The 20,833-nt window shown below is 34.2% G+C and overlaps 1 long non-coding RNA gene across 1 annotated transcript; it reads right to left on the reverse strand.

Moving 5' to 3' along the window:
- Positions 1-17,058: 17,058 nt before the first annotated feature.
- LOC112010461 (uncharacterized) lies at positions 17,059-18,163 on the reverse strand. Its single transcript, XR_010624356.1, has 3 exons — positions 17,924-18,163; positions 17,765-17,837; positions 17,059-17,614 (listed from the first exon to the last, which is right to left on the reverse strand). It is a non-coding gene; the product is annotated as an uncharacterized LOC112010461 (long non-coding RNA).
- Positions 18,164-20,833: the final 2,670 nt, after the last annotated feature.

A 20,833-nucleotide genomic window follows, 5' to 3' on the forward strand; every position in this document is an offset into this window, starting at 1 on the left:
AGTTACATGCAATTTTTTTTCTTTTTTTAACCTATAACTCGACTTTATGAAAATCAAGTTACAAAACGTTACTATAGGTCCTTAAAACGTCACTATAGGGTCTTTAAAAACGCCGTTATAGAGCCTAAATCGATTTTCAGAAACTCGATTTTCAAAAGATGGGCATTTTCCTAATTAGTTTGAAAAAGATGGCAAAATGCTGGATTTTTTTTCAAAAAGGGGCAAAAAGCAATTTTGTCCCAACAATATATATATATATATATATATATATATATATGTGGGGCCTGTTAACTAAAAAAGGTATAGTAGTCCTCAGAACTGGGCTCAGGGCCCAAAGGCCCGATCCGAGAACAAGCCGTTGTCCGAGGACGGCCAAAAAAGGGTTTTATTCACGTCAAGTAGGTGGTATGAAAGGAATAAACAGGTATTATATATGGCGGTATAACACACGTCCGAGGACGCCAAAGTCCGAGGTAAAGGTAACCTTTGTGCTGACTGAAAGATTCCGCCAGGTCGTAACTGAACTGGGAATTGGATATAGCTTAATGAGGCGTCGGAGAAGGTAAAAAAATATCTTCTAAAGTCTATCACCTCCTCATTAAATGTTGTCCACCTAACACTCTGGCCGCATTAATGTGGAGGTGATACCTGAATAGTAACTAAGCAGCTTTATGAACACTAAGCTGAAAGTTCCGGTAGGGACTGGATGGGACAGAAAGGAGCCCCCAGGATAAGAACTACACGTGTACGAAGGAAATGAGGAAAGGAGCGAAGTATATAATGTAGGAACGAAGAAAACAGGGGGACTTCTGGCCAAAAAAGAAAAAAGAGAAAAAGGGAAAGAGAAAGAGAGACCAATTGAGAGAGAGCCGAGGAGAGTTTTCCTTAAAGAGAGAATCAATAGTATCCCTTATTCCTAAAAGAGTATAACCTTTCCTGAAAACAGCACTAGTTCTTGGACCCATACTCTATAAATTTATTGTTTGGGCTTATTGGGCTGAAACCCAACCCTCAGTTCAAATTGGATTGAGTCCCTACAATATATATTTGTGTTTACCATCCAAGATCCAGCTACAATAAAGTGCAAAAGGAAAATAATTTGATTTTTGGCACCTTTAATGTAGTGGGTTTTTTAGTGTTTTGTGTGCTAAAATGCTAAAATGCATTTTAGTTATTTTAGTATCTTTGTCATGAATCCACTAAAAAAATGATAAAAGAAAGGAAAAGAAAACATTAAAGAGATAGTGAGGGAGAGATGGAGAACGTGCAATGGTGCAATGCGGAAGAAACATAGAAAAAGAAATATACAAAGGAAAGTGATTGTCTAATTTTGTATATTTTTCGGTACAGCCAAAATGAGTTCGATACAGCCGGTATATGAACCGGTACGAAACATTAGTATTATGTACTGATCTATCTATTGGAACTATAAAAACCACCCGTAACAATTGGTATGTACGAAATTGTCATCTTTGGCCTCTATATATGGTTTTGCAATATTGAAGATCGACTTCAACTCATTTAATAACCTTAGCAACAACCACAGCAAAATTATTGAATAAACTCAACTTTAAATTTGCACCGTGTATTGCAAATACACATACGCCGATATACATATTTTAAAAAGATAGGGCCGTAATTTGTGGAAGTTGAACATCTTCAAACCAATGCTACTTGTACTTGCAGGAGTTATAGTAAGAAATGCACTTGCATAGTTGCATGGGGATTTATATATTGAGGCAAAGGCAAGGTATTGATTCGTGATTATTCTTCTTAACCTCCAAAGATCATGATTTTAATATATACACTAAAACTTTTGATATCTAGTTATACAAGTGTGGTACTAAAGTTTAGTTTTCTCGTGTAACACGTGCATTTCATCAAGTTTTAATGGCATAACTTGATGACAATCATATAAACAGCTGCATAGGCAACAGCAGGGGCATACTTCTTTTTTTGTTTTGATAAATCAATAATTGAAGCAAGAAGAATTTAAACTCTAGATATCTCAATTAAAAATACTAAGAAGTGCAAAGTACAAACTAATTGAGCTACAAGCTAGGCTCTTGCAGTAGTGATATACTTAATTGCTCAATGGTCAATACCTGGTACCACAAGTTTAGCAAGCCAACATCATGGGCTTCTTGAAAAAAAAGTCTATCTCAGAGAGAGAATTGAATCTTCCAATCTGATTTGTTAAACAAGCTCTACAGTGTTGATAATTTGAATGAGATAAAGAAGAAGAATTATGGATTTACAAACCCGATTGAAGGCTTACTGCGTTATATTCAGGCCCTACCCTATTAATCTCCATTCTAGAGGTAACATACAAATCTGGTAAATCACTAATCCAATATTTGATGGACCAATGTCATCTAGATATACTCTATAAGGCTACATCAATATAATGAAAATCTCATAGTTGAAAGAGATGTTAAACTGGCTATTTACACCTCTCTATGCACAAAGTGCTTGAGTGTTTAGGAGGAAATGATTCGAGATGTAGGTTTAACAGCATATTGCAACTATCACAAAAATAAAAAATAATGAACAATAATATTCCTTAGAAATAGTTCCTCTTGAACCTTGGCATTTATAAATGTATCTATCACAAGTGCATTGCAATTGACGGCTTACTAATTATAAGAGTGGAGAATCTGAACTTTTGAATTTTTTTTTTTGCATATATGTAAGGTGAATTAATATTATTTTCAAGTAAAATTTAGTATTTAAAATTTATAAAAGGACTGTAATTATGTTACGTAGGGCACATTTTTAAAGCATTACCCTATATTTTGATTCCTTACCAAAACTAATTAAATTGTATGCCATTAAATTTTTTATTTCAGCAAAAAAAAAAAAAAAATTCAAGTTCTTGCGACCATATCAATATAATTTCGTTTCTTAAAAAAAATATCAATATAATTTCTATTGTTTCCCTGTTACAAAATTATTTATAATTATAATATCAATGGGTCATTCAAATCTCTAAAACAAATGGGGTCAATTTTTATAACAAAGAAAAGGGCCATTTGAAGTTATTCATGCTACTTTTTTTTATTATTTTAGTTAATTTTATTTTTTAATGAAAGGAAGTGGTGTTTCATCCTTTAGCCAAATTATTTCACTTCTTGTCTAAAAGACACCCAAAAACTCTCATAGACCTATAGTATGGTAGGTGGAACTTGGTATCTCATGTGCTATACTTTAGTGCATGATATTATTAGATTTAGTGTCCATTTGGCTGGAAACTAAATTATTTTTTGTCTCATCTTATACCAAATAAACAACAAAATTATTATTATTTATTTGATAAATTGACTTTTATCTTATTGTCTCACCTTTAGCAAATAAGTTACCCAAATTATAGGATGTAGAACGGACACTAAGTGTCAATGGTGTATTGTAACATTCTTAACTCACACAAAAGATCACGAGTCTTGTAGTTTATTAAGATTATTCCAATCTTTTCTATAGAAAGAATAAGGGGTTCAACCTCTCCTCCGAATTGTAGTAACTAGTAAGGGGAAAAGAAAGGAAAACAAAGAGGAAAAGAAGAAATCTGTGTCTGGAGTTTAATTTATCAAATCAATCGTGCTAAAATTAGACATTTATTATAGTGAAAGTGTGAAACCACACCTAATACAAGGCTCTCGTATATAGAGTCCCACCAAACACAATCACTAATTTATTCAAAAAGCATAAACTGGGCTTTATCTTTGGGCCCTTTAAAAAAAAGAAGCAATGCCATTTATCCTTTTAATTCAAAAAATAAGAAGGTTTAATCTTTTAATTTTTTATAATTTTTTGGTTACTGTTATTTAAACAATAGTTTTTAATGTTTAAATAACATTACACGAATTTTTATATTTTTTTCATTCACACGTATTTTTAAAAAATACAAACAACGTTATTGAAAATCTTTTACCAAACGAGTCTAAGTCTTTGTCTACTACTTTATCAAATTGAAGACTATTCAATATTTACTTTAAGTCCGTAGTCACACCAAGTGAGAGTCATTTATCTGTCAATCACAAGGATGCTCTTTTGCAAACAGCAAATTTAGCTTTTTGATGAAACTTTTTTTTTGTTGAAAATGTGCTGAAATATACTTGTGTATTAAAAAATTTTGAAAACAATAAGAAAATATGGAAGAAAAAAAAAAGTGGTTTTAAAATATTATACATAAAAGCTAAAAATTGAACTTATAAACTAATGTCAAACGTAAAAAATGTACTAAAAATTTTAACTTTTAACAATTTAAAATGTTACTTTATCTATTTTAGCATCTTATATTATTATTATTATTATTTTATGAAAACACCTTACTTTATAATACACTTAGTATCAAGGACTCTATTATTTTACAACTTCATTTAATTATTCTTTTTTATTATTTCTTTTACTGCTCAGGTCTATCACAGGATAATGAGTGAAATATTAATTCTAATATAATATAACAAATACTTTTTTTTTTCATTTATATCTAGATATCAAGTCCATGTATTTATTAATTTATTAGTTAAGAGCTCACACTCATTGGAGAGAAATCATGCTCCACGAATGTTTTCTAGGGTAGTCATTAAAAAATTTAAATTATACAAAATTTCATAAAACTAGAAATTTATATATTGACCAAAAAAAAAAAAAAAAAAAATTTTTCTCTTGTTTGTAAGGACCATTTTTTTTTTTTTTTTTTTTTGAGAAACTGTTTTTTTGTAAGGAACTAATATATTGTTAAGGGCATCAAAATTTATGGAAAATTTTGGCTACAGACTAAGTTGTAGCCTAAGGTTACTCTCACTAAACAAATTAATATTGCTATATATTTTAAAAATCTAAATTTTGAATTGCATGTTTTTTATGTCCTTAAAAGACATGTCAAATTTCATGTCCATCGGATATTATTTACTATTTTATCCATAAACTTACTTTTTATGTATAATTTTAGACCACAAAAACTTGATATTTGAAGATTTGATTTATGACATAGTTATTGATATTTAATTTTCTTGAAATTTTGCAAGAATGAAGGATATAAGAAGAAAATATAATTCAATGGTGGATTTGTCAAAATTCACATCCAATAAAAATAATATTGAGTGAAGTTGTAGCCTTAATTTACAACCAAGTTTGTTGTCCTAATTTTTTTCAAGAGGGTAAATAGCAAAACACATCCCTGAAGTTTGGGGGTGTTTGAATTTTATACCCTAATGTTTCAAAAATTGAATTTTACACTCTGAAGTTATGTTTCGTTTGCATTAACAGCCCCTCTGTTAGTTTTTGCTAACATGTCTGTCAGGTGGCATATAAGCTTATGAAGTGTACTAATGATTCAATTGAAACACAACACGTGGATTTTTTTTTTTTTTTTTGGGAGAAAAACAACACATGGATTTAATTTTACGTCTCAAATAAATAACCTAAAAAACTTTAAATTATTTCTACCAAACTATTAAATAATTTAATTCTATCTTTTACCTCAAAAAATACAATACTTTAATTAATTAATTTTTTTACCTGATAGGATGAACAAACCTAGACAATAAAAAACGATGAACACTAGCGAACAACCCAGAAAAAAAAAAATGAAGAACAAGATGAACAAACCAGAAAAATCAAACACAAAAATTCAAATCAGCAAAAAAGCAAATTACCACAATAGATTCAAACCCAAAAAAAAAACACAAACATAAGATTGGAATGAAGAAATAATCAAACCTAGGAAAATTGAATTAAAATTGAAATAGATGTTATGAACAAGAATGTTGGGGAAAAAAAAAAAACAAACGAGCATTTTCCTTTCAATCTCAATTGATGAGATCTAAGAGCACTTCGCCAAATAACCCAATCCATAGCCATCAGGGCATAACAACCCATTTACCCACTAACTGTCGTGACCTATCAAAACAAAGCCAAAATGCCCATCACCCACTCTTCTTTAGTGTTTGCCAAGCCACCGATGAGAGACCATGATTCTAGATATGGGCTCTCCAATCTCAATGTCAATCTCCTAGCCACCAATCTTTGAAACCACCACCAAATTGAGATGGGTAGCAATAGCGAGGCCGAAGAGAGCAAGGAAGAAGTTGAAGAACTTGGGGATGAAATGAAAGGTTGACGATCTTGAGTAACCACAGAAGCCATAGTTAGTAGCCCAGCCCTTTGAGTACTGGTACTCTCTCTCTCTCTCTCTCTCTCTCTCTCTCACCGATTTGTGGAGTACTTGTGAATTTTGTTTTAGTTTAGTTCTTTTATTATTTTGATAGTTTCTATGGCGCTTATGTGGGTATTAATTGAGATTGTATTCGGTTGGACTTGATGTTAGGAATTTTTGGGATGCCCATAAAATGTTAAAGAAAATATATTTGAATTATTTTATTTTTTGTTTTAAGTTTATGTGAATTTGAATTTTAAAGAATTTAATTTTAATTATTTAAAGTGTTTTTGGTTATTTATTTGAGATGGAATAATTAAAATAAGCACAAGTCCACGTGTCATATTTCAATTGGGTCATTAGTACACATCATAAACTTATGTAGCACTTAACAAATATGTCAGCAAAAACTAATGGGAGGGGCTGCTAATGCAAATAGAATGTAACTTTAGAGTGTAAAATCTAATTTTTGAAACGTTAGTGTGTAAAATTCAAACACTTCCTAACTTTAAGGGTATGTTTTACAATTTACCCAAATTAAAATGAACCCAAATATTTTTTAAGGATACAAAAAAATTAATTTTTATATAATAATTATTTTGTTTTCCAAGTCAGGTGATCATGACCACCTTTGACTCAACGTGGAGCCGCTAGTGCTGTGTACTCATGTCCTAAAGTAGGAATTAACCATGTCTAGCCTAACAATTCTACTTTATTAATCATTGTAACCTATCACTAGGAAAATGACACTAAGAGTACTGATTGGTGCCTCAAGAATCAAGATTATGGATGTGAAATGATAGCCTATCTATTCATCCATATTGGGTGGGTCCATGTAACATACGCACTATATGCCACAGTGAAACTAACAATAATTCCCCAAGCTTTCTCAATTTATGTGACATAAATTATTCTCTTTTCTTTTTTTTCCTTTTTCTTTTTTTGGCCTCTTTACCATCCAGCGAAGATAAAGTGCGAAAGCAAAAGATTTTGATTTTTGGCAACTTTAATGTAGTGGGTTTTTTTTAGTGCTTTAGCATCTCCAGCGATAGAGGCATCTACATATATTAGCTAAATTTTGGAGAATATGTGATGTGTTAGTACTCCGGCAGACTCGCCAAACTTAGGTTTTTTTTTGGCTCATGAACAGTAGCCCATCAAGTCTAATGGGCTACTGTTCATTTTTCAAATTCTTATTTTCTATTATAATAATTAGGTGTTGAGTAAAAAAATGTTTAAAGATGTGTAGTTGTTAAAAATAATAATAATAATAATAAATGAAAAAATAATATTTAAATGAGATAGAGAATAGGATAGAGAGTTTGTTAGAAAGTGTATTTAAAAAGTTGGTAGGTAAAAACTAAATATCACTGTTCACAGTACAAAAATTTGGCTATTCTGCTGGAGATGCTCTATGCTAAAATGCATTTTAGCTATTTTAGCATCTTTGACGTGAATCCTCAAAAAAAAAAAAATAATAATAATAAAAGAAACATTAAAGAGACAATGAGAGAGAGATGGATAACATGCAAAAGTGCAACGCTGAAGACATATGGAAATTTGAAAAAGTAGAGAACAAACAAAGAAAAAGAAGAAGAGGAGAGAAAGGGGTTATATCCTGAAAATGGGGGACAAGTTTGATATCAAATTAAGAAAAATACAAAGGAAAGTGTTTATCTAATTTTGGCCGGTATGCATTTATTAGCCGAAATTTGATATATTCTTCTGTACAACCAAAATGAGTCCAATACAACCAGTATTTGAACTGGCATGCACGAAACATCAGTGTTATATATTGCGCTATCTACAAAACAACAAATACCAATCATACTGGTCGGTATGGTACTGTTAGAAATACTGAATAATTGTATTGTATTTTATAATCAAAGAATATACAAGTGTGCCTTTATATAGGAGGCATATGTGTGTGATACAAGTAAATATGTGTGTTATACAAGTAACCTAACTGAGCCTAAAGCCCACAATATATTATATACATTAACAGCCCCCCTCAAACTCAAGGTGGATGTGAAACCGGCTTGAGGTTGTCAACCAAAGTACGAAGGCGTCTCTTAGGATGTGACTTGGTGAAGATATCTGCAAATTGATCTTTAGAGGAGACTGAGATCAGCTTGAGAGCACCATGGACAAGATGAAAACGAATAAAATGACAATCGATCTCGATGTGTTTAGTCCGTTCATGAAAGACATCATTGTGAGCAATATGAATAGCACTCTGGTTGTCACAATAAAGAGGAGTAGCAGAGGATGTAGACACACCTAAGTCTTTGAGAAGCCATCGTAGCCAAAGGAGCTCAGATGTGGTATCAGCAAGAGCACGATATTCTACTTCAATATTGGAGCGGGCCACATGAGTTTGTTTCTTACTTCGCCAAGAAATCAGAGAAGAACCAAGAAGAAAGCAATAACCAGTGGTGGACCTGCGATCAGTGGGATCTCCTGCCCAATCAGCATCAGAAAATGCACGGAGAATAAGAGGAGACTGAGCAGAGTAGAAAAGACCATGGAAGAGAGTGCCCTTTAGGTATCGAAGAATGCGCAGAACTGCAGCATAGTGAGTCGATCGTGGTGCAGACAGATACTGGCCCACCTGGTGAACAGCATAGGAAATGTCTGGACGAGTGACAGTGAGATAAACTAAGCTGCCAACCAAGCGTCTGTAAAGAGAGGGATTAGATAATGGTTTTTCCCCTGAGGGAGTCAAATGCGCATTAAACTCAACTGGAGTGTCAACAGTCTTGCTATCAGTGAGTCTAGCTCGAGACAAGAGTTCAGAGGCATACTTGGCTTGAGTAATATAAAGTCCATCTGTAGAATGAATGATTTCAAGACCCAAGAAGTAGCTGAGATGTCCAAGATCTTTCATCTCAAACTGCTGACTGAGAAAAACCTTGAGTTCTTGAATGCCACTGAGGTCATTACTAGTTATGATCATATCATCCACATATAGGAGAAGCAAAATAGTACCTTTGTCAGTGCGACGAAGAAATAAGGCAGAATCATAATGACTAGCCATGTAACCCAAGTGAGAGATGGTAGAGCTGAATTTGGCAAACCAAGCTCATAGAGCTTGTTTAAGGCCATAAAGTGCACGTTAAAGGTGACAAACCTTGTTTGAATCAACAGAGAGACCAGGAGGAGGTTGCATATACACTTCTTTACTTAAATCCCCATTAAGGAATGCATTTTTGACATCCATCTGAAAAAGGTCTCATTTACTGGTAGCAGCAACAGCTAAGAGGGCACGAACAGATGAGATACGAACAACCGGAACAAAGGTCTCTTCATAATCAATTCCATACTCTTGTGTAAAACCTTTTGCAACAAGACGAGCTTTGTAGCGCTCAATGGACCCATCAGAGTGAGTCTTAATCTTGTAGATCCACTTACAACCAACCACAGATTTCCCAGGAGGAAGTGTCACCAAATCCCAAGTATGGTTTTTAGATAATGCATCAAGTTCCTTTTTCATTGCAATCTGCCATAAAGGGTCAGTGGAAGCCTCACGATAGGTGTGAGGCTCATGCAGTGTAGCAAGGGCAGTGTAACAATGATAGTCAAGTAAATGTGTAGGAATAGATTTTACCCGAGTTAAGTGACGAGGTGGAATGTCTTGTGCAAGATCTTCAGGTAGAGCAGGAGCAGGAGACCCAAGCTCAGAATTGGGGTTGGATAGCTCATCTTCAACCTGTTCATCTTCCAACTGTTCATTAAAGGGTGAACTAGGAAATGGATCGGTGATATCTGGTGATTGGACAAAGAAGTCTATAGAAACAGAATCAGGAGCAACTATAAGAGGATCAGGAGCAGCTATAGAAGGAATATATGCCTCATCTGGAGAAAGATCTAAGACAGAGGAGGAAGACAGGGAAGCACTGAAATGAGAGAGCTCGACAAAAAGGCGATGTTCCCAAAAGACAACATTGCGGGAGATACGAAGACGATGAGAGACAGGATCATAACACCTATACCCCTTTTGAGTTTCACCATAGCCAAGAAAACAACAAAGCCTTGACCGAGGCTCAAGTTTGTTATGTTCATGTGGCTGAAGAAGAACGAAACAAGCAGAACTGAAGAAGCGAAGGTAGTGACAGTATGGAGGTGACCCAAAAAGGCGCTCATATGGAGTCTGATTTTCGATAATAGGACTCGGAATACGATTAATAGTATGAACAGCATGAAGAGCAGCTTCACCCCAAGGAACTTTGGCAGAGAGAAGGAGAGCACGAACAGTATCAAGAATATGACGAAGTTTTCATTCGGCTCTACCATGTTGCTGAGAGGTACCTGGACAAGTTAGTTGATGAACAGTGCCATAGGAATGCAAAATAGCTTGGAAAGCATATTGAGTATATTCAAGAGTATTATCAGATCGAAAAATTTTGATGCGTTTGGAAAACTGAGTTTTAACCATTTTTGCAAAATTAGAATGACTTCCAATAATTTAGAACAATGTTTCATATTAAAAATCCAGCTATAGCGAGAGTAATCATCAACAAAGATAATAAAATATCTAGACCCACCAATACTAGAGACAGAAGACGGCCTCCAAACATCAGAATGAATAAGGTCAAAGATATCAGTGGATATTGATTCACTAGTATTGAAAGGCAAAGCTGGTTGTTTTTCTAACTGACATGAAACACAATCAAAGTTTTCTGTAGACACTAAACCTAACAAGCCTCTAGAAGCCAATTGTTGTACTCGAGAGGAAGATGCATGACCAAGTCGAGCATGACAAAGTGCAAGGAAAGGAGTGGAAGAAACTGCAGCAGCTGCAGCAATAGAAACAGGAGCAACAAGTGGAAGACGAAGGTCGTTCACAAGAAACATACGCCCAACTCTAGGCCCGGTCCCAAGCTCCTGTCCCGTCCTAGGATCCTGCACAATGCACCCAGAATAATTAAATGTAATGCGATAACCCAACTCAGCTAATTGTCCCACAGAAAATAAATTATAAGAAAGGTCAGGAACATTAAAGACTCCAAGAACCGAGAGGTTGGAGGTTGAAACTGAACCTATATTATGACCAAACATTGTGGAACCATTTGCTGTGCGAATATTAAGAGGGTGCGGTGCAGGTTTAAGGTCAGAAAATAAGGACGAGTGAGGTGTCATGTGATTGCAACAAGCAGAATCCATAAGCCAAGAGGTAGGAGACATACCAAATAAAGCTGAGAGAGAAGAGGAATAAGATGCATTACCAACCATACGAATGACATTAGCGATGATATTTATAAGGTTATCTCTGGAAATGGAGAAAGTGGATCCAGAAGACTTAGACTGTGCAAAGATGGGAGCCATTGGTTGGATACTCTCAGTGTTAGCAACAGTAGCAGCAGAAATTGAAACAGCTGATTTGTTGCGATGAAAGCAAGCCTCAATATTGTGGCCAAAACGTTTGTTGGATTGTCGACTACGATTTTTGCAACAAGAAGAAGACCTGTCCTTATTCTTCATTTAGAAGCAAAATATGCAAAAACGGACTGCAAAAATGAAATTTACGCGAAAAACTGGGTAAGGAGCACCTAGACTGCAAAAAAGTCAACTCTAAAAAAGTCAACAGTCAAAGTCAACACGGTCAACAGTCTGGAATGATGACGTAATCACTACTTAGTGTTGACGTAAGCAAGCTGACGTGTTGCTAACGTAAGCAATGATGACGTCACTAGGGCTGACGTGGCAAGATGATGGTGTCAGCAAACCGTGTCTGGCGCATGTCCTACGCGTGTCTGGCGCGTGTGGCGCGTGGATGAGCGCGAAGGCACGTGGAGGCGCATGAAGGATGTTGGCGGCGCGTGGAGGCGCGTGGCTGTGACGCCGAGAATTGTAGTGGCGCGTGGGGGTGCGTGTGTGGTCCGATGAAGATGAAATTTCACAGAAAAGTAGATCGGAGATATTGCTTTCCGATGGTACTATCTGTGGTCTGATCGGAGAGGCGGAAGTGATGGCGGCGGCAAGGCAATGGTCTTTGATGTACTGGAGTTGCGGTGGAGGCAGTGGTGCTGCTCACAACAACAGCTGCAGATGACACCCAAGAAGACAAGACTGCTTAAGAGCGACACACCAAAGGATTAGAGCAGTAGCTTTGATACCATGTTAGAAATACTGAATGATTGTATTGTATTTCATAATCAAAGAATATACAAGTGTGCCTTTATATAGGAGGCATATGTGTGTTATACAAGTATCCTAACTGAGCCTAAAGCCCACAATATATTATACACATTAACAGAAATTGTCATCCTTCGCCTTTGTATATGGTTTTGCAATGAAGACTTCAACTCATTTAATTACCTTAGCAACAACCACAGAAAAAATATTGAATAAACTTGACTTTAAATTTGCACCATGTATTACAAATACAGATACACTGATATACATATTTTTAAAAGATAGTGCCGTAGTTTGTGGAAGTTGAACGTCTTCAAACCAATGCTTCTTGTACAGTTGTACTTGCAAGTGTTATAGTAAGAAAAGCACTTGCATAGATGCATGGGGATTTTTATATTGAGGCAAAGGCGGCAAGGTATTGATTTGTGATTATTCTTCTTAACCTCCAAAGACCATGATTTTAATATATACACTAAAACTTTGGATATCAAGTTATACAAGTGTGGTACTAAAGTTTAGTTTTCTCTTGTGTAACACGGGCATTTAATCAAGTTTTAATTGCATAACTTGATGACAATCATACAAACAGCTGCATAGGCAACAGTAGTGGCAAACTTCTTTTTTGTTTTGATAAATTAATAATTCGGGCAAGAAAAATTTAAACTCTAGATATCTCAATTGGAAATACTAAGAACTGCAAACTAATTGAACTACAAGACTCTTGTAGTAATGATATACTTAATTGTTCAATGGTCAGTACCTTAGTACCACAAGTTTAGCAAGCCAACATGGTGGGCTAAATGTAAAAAAAAAAGTTTATCTCAGAGAGGGAATTGAATCTTCCAATCTGATTTGTTAAACAGACTCTATAATGTTGATAATTTGAAAGAGATAAAGAAGAATAATTATGGATTTACAAACCTGATTGAAGGCTTACTGCATTATATTCAAGCCTAAACCTGTTAGTCTTCATTTTAGAGGCAACATACAAATCTTGTAAATCACTAGTCCAATATTCGATGGACCACTGTCATCTAGATCCACTTTATATGGCTACATCAATATAATGAAAATTTTATAGTTGAAAGAGATGGAAAAGAACGAAGTTTCTGAAAACTGAGAGAATTCTTATTTATTCACAAATGAAAATGTCAAAAGGCACAAAATAATTAACTTCCTCTTCTATATATACACAACACAGGCGGGAAAATAAAAAATATCGTAACTAACTTTTTGATCTAACTAACTCTTATCAGCACCATTGGATGAGTGACACTTGCGCTTTCCCTCTAACTGCCTTAGTCCTGCATCCACGCACATGATGTCCACGTGCCTTCATTAAGCAATATGCTGCCGTTTTCTTTATAACTTCATTCCTTTCAGCAAAACCACTTGATGTCGTTTTTATATTTCTTTGAATAGAACAACCAAAGCTTCACTTCTTTCTTCTCCCTCTCTCTGAATATGTATAATAGTCTTCTTTGGAATAACCCCAATTCCCAAATCCAATTGTATTATTCTAATTCAATTCGATTCTCTAACTCTGCCCTTCCTTCTTCCTCTCTCAGTAATTTGCTTTAATACCTGACTGTTTTTTTTTTTTTTTTTTTTCCAGAATTTGATTGATTTTGTACAGTGTCCATTTTGCAAGCCTAATAAGTAGACATGTACTTCTTCCTCTCTCAGTAATTTGCTTTAATACCTGACTGTTTTTTTTTTTTTTTTTTTTCCAGAATTTGATTGATTTTGTACAGTGTCCATTTTGCAAGCCTAATAAGTAGACATGTACTCTTCTTGCTATGGTATATACATGGTCTGACCAAAGTCAATAAATTAGCAAGAGGTTTTCTTCCTTCTTCACATTTGTATCAATTTATTTTAGATTTTCTATTGATTTATGTGTAATGAACTTCATATGGTAGAATTGTTTTCTTGGTTATAATGTTATGTGAAATTAGGAGCGTGGGCAAGAAAACGAAAGTTGAATTGTTTATTTTGTGGTAAGGCTTGGAAGTTTGAGATTTGATTATTGATTGAGTAGAGTGATGGGGATACTGGATCTTTTATATTTGTGATTGGCATTTGGGAATGGATTGATTAATTGGATTTATTATCATTATCATTGTGGTTCAAGATATTTTAAGTTTAAATATTGTTATTTATCATATGCATTTGACACAGATATATGTGGTTGTAAATAATCTCCTCAACAATTTCCAAGAAGCTTTGCATAATCAAAATTGGGGCTAACAGGAGTATATAAGCAGAGATATCTAGACTATTTGAAGTTTTGAATTTTGTGTTTGAGTTGCTTCTTATGAGAGAGAGTGGCATAGTGCCTCATGTGTTTAGGTGGCATATTATTCCTTGGCAGCAAATGCATGGTCTTGCTATGCTGTCATGAGATTGTTTACACATTTGTATATTCAATTTATCAATAAAGTTTTATCTTTTATTCTTAAAAAAAAATAGTGCATCTTAGGAGTAGAACAAATTAGCAAAGTAGGAAGATCAAATTTATTAGTTTGAATATTTTAAAGTGCTACAAATGTTCTTTTTCTATTTGCAGGGTCTTCAAAATTGTCGACAGCTTGCAATATGGCTATACATGCATAATTGTTTTGTTAATGACTGCTTCACAGCTTTAAGTTTTACAAGTCATTGAAAACTTGTGTACATGGCCAGATCATCAAATTCTCCAATAATTCAAAGATACATAAACATTCCAGAATGCTCAAAATGTTTAGTATCAGATTAAGACTTCAAAGGTATTTCAAGTGACCGCTTCCACCTTTGCTGGGTCTAGACTAAGCTTGGTTTATAATAAAACTTTTCATGGATGAAGAAGAAGAAGAAGAAGAAGAAGAAGATTGATCTTTGAGAACTCTCAAACCCTCAATATGCATGGAATAAGAGAGCAAGAGGGTGAAGATGATGATGAAAATGATATTGAAAGCCCGTGTAAGAGAATGTCCCTTCATTATTTTTAGTAATCTTGGAGGCTTAAAGGTTTTTGGTGTGGTATAGACTATTGAGTGAAAGGAGAGTCTAATATATAAGGTGATAGAGAGAAGAGAGGTGAGGTGAGTTGTTAAAAGGTGTGTTTTTGTTTTTTTTTTTACTTTGGCTATCGTAGGATATAGTTAGCGGTGGAGATGGGTTGTGTTTTTTTCCTTTGATGTTTTGAGTTTGAAAACGTATAGCCCACGGTTTGACCATTGAAATGCACGCTTGGCTAGCGATGTGGAGGATGAAAGATATGAAGTCAATTTGTGGGACAAAAGATGCATAAAATTTGGTGGGCAAAAATAGCCCACTAGAACTATTTAGCAAAAAAATTAGTAATCTATCACTGTTTTGAAAATATACAGGGATCAACCACGTTTTTTAAACTCAAGTATGCGAAACTCGAGTTTGCCATGAAACTAAAGTTCCAAAAACTCAAGTTCTTTGAAAAAATATACTTCAAATTTTCCAGAAAATTTTTTATAGTACTTGAGTTCATGATGAAAATTTTTCCATGATACTCGAGTTTCATGAACTCAAGTACCATGGAAAACTCGATTTCACCAAACTCGAATACCCAAAAAGTGGTAGATTCCTACATATTTCCAAGACAACGATAAATTGCAACATAGTTTGCAAAAATATGCTATTTAGCTATTTTTGCCAAATTTGGTGGGCTAAAAAATTGTTAGGATATGGCATTTTCTTTACTTTTTGATGTATAATCTCTCTCTCTCTCTCTCTCAAAAACAAATATATTTTAGTGCCCCTTTTCTTCAATTGATTGCTTTTATGACCGAATAAGTGTTTCTTTTTTCTTTTTTCCCCCAATGGTCCGCCCAACACTCAGATATCCAACTTCCTTTTCACATTAAGAGGTTTGTCAAACACGTGTAACACTTAAATGAGCATTTTAATGTTTTGACAATCGCCTAGTCACTAAAATGGGACAAATAATTTAGTATACATAGACATACTCTGCGTTTCATATAGGATTTATGTCCACCTAGCTCAAAAATTGACATGTTTTACCATTCACCATAAAACATTAACAATGATATAAAACATAAAAAATTTATTAAAAAATTTATAAAAAAAAAAAAAATCTAAGTTGATGGTATTGATTTCTTGTCTCCGTCTTTCCTTTCAATTTTTTTCTTCTTTTCAATTCATTAATTAAAAAAATACCACATTTTTCAATATAATTATTTTAAAATATAATGTTGCTAGTATTAATTTGACCCTCCTCAGTCCTCACCATGATCTAAGTTGCTAAATCTTTGCCTAAAATCATGTAACTTAAAAAGCCAGAGAATGTCACCACAACCTTTAAGCCAAGAATTTGGTGAGAGAATCATGGGTGTCTATCAGCAGAATGACCACAAACACATGGGCACTTTTATTTGTGTAAAGTAACGAACACGTGGGTAAAAACAAAGAAATGTTTGCACAAAGTCAAAGGCCAAAGCCACACTAACCAGTATTCACAAGATTGAAAAAGTCATCAAGACACGTATTGTAAGTCGTAACTTGTATGCAATGTTTTGGCATTGAAACTGAATCCATAATGGAACAAAAGAGTCTACATTTCAACAACATGACGCCTGCTATTTCATTCCATAATGGAACAAACGTCAAAGTATGTTAAAATTTGAGACAAATAAAACTGAATCCCTTAGTCAAATTATGTCGATACATCTAATTTTTACATGCATCATAACACTTAAGTCAAATTAATACAAGTAATATACATCATGGGATTTCAAAATCTAACAACAATAATCATATCATGCTCGAGTCAAATACAAGATTTATATTTACAAGTAATTGAGCAAGGGAAAACCTACCATTATCCTTTTTCCTGCAGAGCCTTTTGGCCCTATTGGCAATCCTACAATCCGAAGTGCCAGCTCTTTTCTTTTCTTTTCTTTCTTTTTTCTTTCTTTCTTCTTTTTTTTCTTTTTTTTTTTTTTTTTTTTTTTTTTTTTTTTTTTTTTTTTTTTTTGTGGATAATTTGAAGTGCCTCCAATCACCCAATTAAGGAGGGCAAGTGGATATGAGGAAACTAATGAGTAACTAACTTCACCTCTAGTTTACGACCTGTGCAATACTATACAAAATATTAAACCCTACAAAACCAAATGGAACAAGAGCTCACAATTTCAGACAGGACTTTCATGTGTTAAATACAAAAATTTTCAAACTTCAACACAAGGTGCAGATTCTGAGCAGGAGAGGCAGCAGCAATTCACAAGATACTACAATCAAGGTGCAGATTTTCAAACTTAACTGCCATGCACTTCAACACCAACAGAACTGTAAGCAAAAAAATTTCAAGTAATTCAGAACATGTCTTTCTCAAATGCACTTTATGAATGAGACGATCTTGGATATCACATAGTATCCAGCATTTTGAGTTAGAACATGTCTTTACTCAAATACTCACAATTAAGCCTAATGACAAACCTTGTAAATGTTTCCAAGATCTGGGTGTAAGAATCTTATCAGGGAGGTCCCATCTCTGTCTCAGGAACTTCAACTGGACAAAAAACATATTTAATTAAGGTCTCTAATTTTACCTACAAATACAATAAACTTAATTTATTCATGAGTTGGAATGTGAACCTGTTATGCTTGGATTGGGCCCGGTTATGAAGTTAATGAAGCTGAAGCTTGGGCTAATATAGCTTGTTTCGAAAACGAGCTCAATGCTTGAACTGTCTTGTCTGGCTCATAGGCTCGCAAGCATGACACTTTCATACAGGCCTCCAATTTATGGTTTTCTGTCATCCAAAATTTTATAAGATTTACAGAAACAAAAAGCCCTGAATAGGGTAAAAGTCTGTGTGTGTGTGAACAAAAAGGCCTAAAGGACATTTATTTCAAAATTGACAGGCTATGTCATCAAAGATAGAGTACAATCAACTATATTCTAAGATCTTTTGAATTTTAAATACATAGTAATAAAAAATTGACACAAGCTATGAGTGATTGATTTTAACAAACCGAGCAGATCTGGCTATCTTATCAAACTTAAAAACTGAATTAAGCATCGATTGTTGGCAACAGTTTAGCTCAAGGTCTCTGAATTATAAATAGTCAACTGGTACAATTCAACTTGGCTCATTTGCATCTCTAAAGCTAATGTTTTTTTTTTTTTTTTTTTTTAAATTGGTAAGTTACGCATACTCAGTGGGTATAGAACCCACAATCTCACCCTCCAACCAATTATTATGGGAGAAGCAAGTGCCAGTTGAGCAATTGCTAATTGATCATCCCTAAAGCTAAAAGTTAAAAGATTGATGGCTAAAATCACATACCACAGTGAGTTCAGTGATTTATCTAACAAAGAGGGAGGAAAGGATAAAAATTTTGATGCATAGTGGGGGGAAAAAATCACAATTCTTTTTTTTTTTTTTTTATAATATAAAAATATAAATCACAACTCTATAAATTACATAATGATGTAAAGGTTACATGTAACTAAAAATCCATGTTTAGTTTCTTTTAATGCTTCTCCACTTGAATCTGAAAATAAAAGTACATGATTACATTTAAAAATAAAAGAAAACCTACATGAGTAAAGAATAAAATATTATGGGGTAGGACATGAAGATTTCAATATAATAAAAATGTTAAGTCAGAAATGAAGTGGAGAAACAAAAAGATTCATAAAATTTGCGTAGCCAACCCCAAGTACATAGAATGGACATAATCCTCCGTAAATCTTGGCATGTATTTCCACCACAAAGGCACCATCCTTAATGATTGCAACATAAAATTTCAAGTTTCAATGTATGATGCACATACATTTAGAATGATTAGAAAACTGACCAAGGGAATGCATTGATAAACTCATATATAAACACGAAGTGTTTGAGAGGAATCAAAATTAGTAAGGGTTGACACAAACTTCATCCAGCATTTTGACAAAAGGAAACTAAAAGATATGAAAGTGAAACAGAAAGTATCTTAAACTGATTGATATTGTATAGGTCTGACAACTCAATCCATAGTTGTTTTAAAACAATAGTTTAACTTGCAAGGACCCATGACGTGTTTTAAGACTAAATTTGATCAGCTAATTACAACTGGATTACTTTTGAAAAACTGAAACCAATTCAAGATATAATTTGGTCCAAAACCTAATCGCTAAGCATTTAAGAATTTTGGGGCTGGTTTGGTGGAGAGGAGGATACCTGTTGAAGGTTTGATATTTAGGCTATATTTGAATTGGAATACTAGTTTTTATGATTGGAAAACTTTGAATAATGGTTGGAACATAGTATAGCTAACTAGTACAAGAAATAAGATCTATGAATCTAGTCTCAAACTAGGACTCTTGAGCATCCACCTAAGAGGGCAGTATAATACACCCAATGGCTAGTTAAAAGGTATAGCAACAACATGCGTGCACAAGAAAATTGCAACAAAAGATTGAACAGTAAAAGGAATAAACAATCTTGGGCACATAAATGAAAAGAAATACCATCTTGTAAGAAGTATAGAATTTTACTCAAAGCAAATATACCACTCACATAATGACCAGTGATAGGTTAAAATATAAAAGTTGTCTTTGATCTTGAGAAACTAAATAACCTTCACCTAGACTTTGGAAGCAGCTCTCAAATATTTTCATCTACTTGATTAGACAACAGCAAGTCAATAAACATGGCAGCAGTTGTTGCATTTGTTGAAAATCCTTTGTCAACCATCATTTTGAGATATTTCATTGCCTTTGATGTCTCTGCATGTTGCAAAAACCCTTGGATTAATGTGTTATACGTGCACTCATTAGGTGAACAACAGTTGCTATCCATTTTCTCAAGTAGCTTACTCGCTTCATCAACTAGTCCATTCTTGCAAAATCCCTTGATCATTATATTGTAAGTCCGAACATTAGGATGCAACCCTTTCACAGGAAGACCTCTAAAGATTTCTCTTGCAGTCATAAGTTCCCCAACATTGCAGAAACCATCAATCAAGATGCTATATATGACAATATCATGGTCCAGCCTTTTGTCTTCCATCTCTTGAAACAATGCCATCGCCTCACCAATTTGTTTGTTCTTATAGAGGCCATCTAACAAGATGGCATAGGTTTGGGGATCTGCATGTTGGCCACAAGCTCGCATTGTATTGAATAGCTCTAGTGCAGCTTGGACTCTCTCCACTCAAGAAAACCCACCAATAAGAGTGGTGTAAGTCACTACATCAGGAATCATTCCCTTTTTGAAAATTTCATGAAATAGACGCATTGCCTCATCAAATTTTTTACTTCTACAATATCCATTTATCAATATGTTATAGCTACACACGTTGGGAGAACAACCCTTCTCAACCATCATATTAAACATCTTAACTGCCTCATTTATTCTGTTTTGCAAACAATAACCATCAATCAAAGAATTGTAAGTGACTTCGTCTGGCTCAATGCCTCTTTGAATCATCACATCAAAAACTTCCTTTGACTCAGTCAACATCCCTTCCTTGCAACGTGTGTCCACCAATATGCCTTCCTTTGCCCCATCTCAT

This window comes from Quercus suber, unplaced genomic scaffold (assembly GCF_002906115.3).
Source record: "Quercus suber isolate HL8 unplaced genomic scaffold, Cork oak 2.0 scaffold_432, whole genome shotgun sequence".
Lineage (NCBI taxonomy): Eukaryota > Viridiplantae > Streptophyta > Magnoliopsida > Fagales > Fagaceae > Quercus > Quercus suber.